Below are 4,781 nucleotides of genomic sequence, written 5' to 3' on the forward strand. Positions count from 1 at the left end.
AAAAAAGAAACTCCAACAACTGAAAATGTGTCATTTTAGGACTTCCTCAATGTTTAAAACTGTGAAGCTTCTAGGGTCAACATAGCTTAAGGTCAACATAGCTAAAGCAAAAAATGAAGTAGTAATTCTCAGTTAGAAGTCAGCAGGCTTCAACAGAATACCCTGGTGTTTGCAGGAATTTAAAAGAAAAGATGTTGAAGCTACATCTCTAATAATACTTTGATTACAAGAGAAACTAATGCTTATTAACTTTTTAAAATTGTATTAAATATTCACAAATTATAATTGTATATATTTATGGAGTGCAAATTGATGTTATTTTAGAAAATAAAGAATTTATTGAAAAGAAGGAGGTTATTCTCAGAGGAAATAAATGTTAGGCAAATAAAAACAATAGGAATTCTAATCTCAAAATCCATTCTAAAGAGCTCACTCATTTAAAAAATGTTATTTTCAAATAAGGTCCACACATTCTCTTTACCTAGTATCTGAAAGACTGTGGATGCTTGAGTAGTCTTTTTTATCACTGAAGTGTAATATACATGCAGAAAGGGACAGTTATAAATAACAGCACACCTGTAGTCCCAGCTACTCGGGAGGCTGACGTGGGTGAGAAGATTGCTTGAGGCCAGGAGTTCTGGGCTGTAGCCTGCTATGTTGATCGGGCATCTGCCCTAAGTTCAGCATCAATGTAGTGATCTTCCAGGAGCTGGGGGACCACCAGGTTGCCTAAGGAGGGGTGACCCAAAGCAGGTCGGAAACAGAGCAGGTCAAAACTCCCATGCTGATCAGTAGTGGGATCTTGCCTATAAACAGCCACTGCTTTTAAATCTCTTTCATTGTCAGCTCTTACTATTCAATATTTCATTTATAAAATTTCCTTTTGACTAATTTAGAGATTCCATTTCTCTAATGAAACTTTATTTTTGTTAGCTATCCTTTTGAACATATTAATCACAATTATTTTGAAATTTGAGTGTCGTAATTCCAATACCTTGGTCATATCTGTGTCTCTTTCTTCTTTTATTTTTAAAAGTTATTTTTTCTCTTGGAACAATAAAGGGAATTTTTGCTTAAGTGTTGTCTGTGTAATGGTATGTACAGTTTCATATATAATATAAAACTTTCTTCACAAAAATGTTCACATTATTTTCTGGTAGGTAGACAAATTGGATAGTTCTTGCCTTAGTTCAATAGAGACTATGTTGATTTAGTGCTGAATTCCAATTTTTATAAGATTCTATGTACCTTTTATTCCACTATTCCATCATTTCTAGTTTGCCCTAGTACTTAAGATAAACCCCTCTAGTAATTCCATCTGAAAGCCTGATTTCTACCAAATCTCCTTCTCTTTGTTGGAGCCAAAATTTGAATTTTTGTCTCCTCAATACTACATGATTGACAAAAATTGAGTTGTTTTGTACATTTTCTTCCTGACCTCTTTTCCTATAAAATTTAATAATTTGGCAAATGGCTTAAAGGAAAAATATTGGTCTCATTTCTTTGGCCCTCTCTCCTCTTTAGGATTTTGGCCCTTCAAGTGTCTTGGAAGACATTTTTACCTCTCCCAAAAGAATGCTTGTTAGCCACAGCCATCAGCCCAGATTCTCAGCCTCTGATCTATTGTCAGGATGCCCCTAAGAAAAGGGTGGCTCTAGGAATGCTGGCTTACTTCTCTGTGGCCCCTTTCCAGAATCTTTGTTCCTCCTCCAGTTGATTTGAAAACTCTCCAATACCTTAAAAGTTTATTTTTGTTAAAAATCCAGTTCTTCTAGTTGTTCTCAGCATGAGTTTGATCTCTCTCAAGTTGAATTATCATATACAGAAGTGAATATGAATTGTCAGGCTTATCCTTTTTAACATCATTTTAGGATTTTATTGTCAGTTTAGAGATGACAGAAGGTAAAACTTCATGAATTTCAAATCATGTTGGAATTCATACAATAATGGCAGAACTAATAATATTACTTTTACTGTTGTTATCTTGGCATGACAACATAAAACTATAGCATATTATTGCTTACTGTGATCCAGGTACATTAATAAGATATTTAAATATGTGTTCTCATTTAATTGATTCATCTAACTAATTGGGATGATATTATTTTTATATTTCAGATGAGCTCCCTGGGTGACTAATTTGTTCAAGTTTGCAGTAAGTAATATAGCCCATGCATAAATGATCTGCCTTGAAAACTGCTTCGTATATAAAGGTGAATGGTCAACTGACATGGCTCTGGTGAGTTAGTCACATAGTCTATTAATATAAATGTTTCAGTTTCTAATTTACTGTAACAGATTTTTCTATTCTGAGAAAACTAAACCAAAAGTAAGTTCATGCAGTCATAATGGTGGAAATACTCATTTACCATTTAACAAAAATTTTTAAAACATGATATCTTTCAGCCATCATGCTTAGTGGATTCTGAGTATAAAATGATGTCCTTTCCTTTAAGGAACTTAATATAAAACTGAAAAATAAATGGGTATGTATGGTTTATTGTAAAATGTTGTGAAAGGCAATAGAATAAGTTATTATGAGAGCACACAGTGAGGGTACTTAACCCAGAATAAGTTTTCCCAAGGAAGTACTAACTAAATTTACAACCTGAACAATGAGTAGGGATTATCTAAATGAGAGAGTGAGTCATTTGTAATGGAGGGAGAAGTTTTCCTGTTGAAGGGAACTTTATTCGGTTAGGCCCAGAAAGAAGAGAATATATAGCATTGTTGGTAAACCACCTGAAATTTGAGATTACTTGAGCTCAAATTATAAAAGGAAAAATGTGATAAAATAACTTTCCAATTGTCAGAAGGGCTTTATATTAAACTATATGAATTTCATAACTTCTAAGCCATATCGCTCTGTTTACTTTCTTATGTAAACCTATGTTTAATAGCCAATACTGTATATAAGATGTAGTGACCCATATGTATTCACTTGATCCCTAGCGAGTTGCAGCGTGAAGGAAAGGAATATATGGATAGAGTAATTTTAATTTGACTTAGGACAGAAATGTGTTTCTTTTCTCAAAATAAAATTTTTTAATTGAGTTTGTATTTAGGAGGCAGGAATTAGTGACTTAACTGGCTGGACATTAAAAGGAAAAGAAAAAGCCCCTTCAAGTTACCCATTACTACTCAACAGATGTATCTCAAGTGACCAGTATAAAAGTAACGTATTATCAGATTTTTGTTTTATTAGAACAACTGATAAAATGTTACAAGAGGCAGCAAAAAATCATGAAAATTATTTATTCTCAGTTGACCTCTATCCCACTTGTCTTGGGCCTGTTGCCTTGGACAACAGGATGGGTGGTGGAAACATTGAAAGAGCGAGGAATAGGCAAGGCAGTATGTTATGATATGAAAGAACACAGCCTGTGGGGCAAAACAAGCCCAACCCAAATGTGACTATGGTAGCCTGATAGTTGTTTAACTTTACATGTTCGTGGTAAGCAGAATAGTGACACCTCAAAAATGCCATGTCATAATTTCCTAAACCTTGGAGTGAATGTGTTATCTTACGTGGCAAAAAGTGATTTTGCAGATGTGGTTAAGGATCATGAGATGGAGAAATTATCCTGGATAATACAGGAAATTCTAACCTAATCACATGGGTCTTTATTAGAGGAAGGCAGAGTGTCGTAGTCAGAGAGAGATTTGCAGATGCTATGCTGCTGGCTTTAAAGATGGAGCAAGGGGCCGTAAGCTAAAAATGAAGCTGTAAAAAGCAAGGAAACAGATTCTCCCCAAGAGCCTCCAGAAGGAACACAGCCCTATCAACACCTTAATTTTAGCCTTTAAACCTCTGACCTCCCAAGCTGTAAAATAATAATTTGTGTTGTTTTTGAAACCACTTGTCTTAGCACATTTGGGGTTCTATAACAAAATACCATACAATGCGTAGCTAATAAACAACAGAAATTTGTTTCTCACAGTTTAGGAGGCCGGAAGTCCATGATCAGAGCTCTGGCAGATTTAGTGTCTGGTGGGGGCCCACTTTCTGGTTCATGGATGACACCTTCCAGCTGTGTTGCCACGTGGTAGAAGTGGCAAGGGAGCTTTTGGGGGCTATTTTTATAAGGGCATTAATCCCATTCATAACCCTCATGACCTAACTACCTCCCCAGACCCTCATCTTGAGGGGTAGGGTTTCAATACCATCACCTTGGGGGGTAGGGTTTCAATATCTGAATTTGGGATGGGGGAGAGGACAAAACATTCAGAACATAGCACCACTAGTTTGTGGGGAATTATTGTTACACAAACTATTACAGCACACTAGTTAAGCTCTCTCAGCCTCAAGATCTATACAAATAAAAGGAGTGTCGTAGTTCATGTTAATGTGTGGCTAGACACACTGGAAAGTACAACCACGCAACTGCAGGGTTGGGGCTTTGAACATGTGTTGTCAGCCCTGTGAGGAGCAGAGGGAGGCTAGATTTTGAGTGCAACCTCATGAGAAATGATTCAATCAATCATGCCTGTGTCATGAAACTCCAGAGAAGATTCTGGACACAGAAACTCCAGTGGGCTTCTCTGGTTGGCAGTACAGTTGATCCTTGAACAACATGAGTTTGAATTGCATAGGTCCACTTATATGTGGATTTTTTTCAATAAATATATTGGAAATTTTTTTGGAGATTTGTGAGAATTTGAAAAAACTCTCAGAGGAACTACATATCCTAGAAATATTTAAAAAATTAAGAAAAAGTTCAATATGTCATGGATGCCTAAAATATATGTAGATACTAGTCAATTTTATAATTTACTATCAT

The sequence above is a fragment of the Lemur catta genome, chromosome 6, assembly GCF_020740605.2.
Source record: "Lemur catta isolate mLemCat1 chromosome 6, mLemCat1.pri, whole genome shotgun sequence".
NCBI classification, from domain to species: Eukaryota; Metazoa; Chordata; class Mammalia; order Primates; family Lemuridae; genus Lemur; species Lemur catta.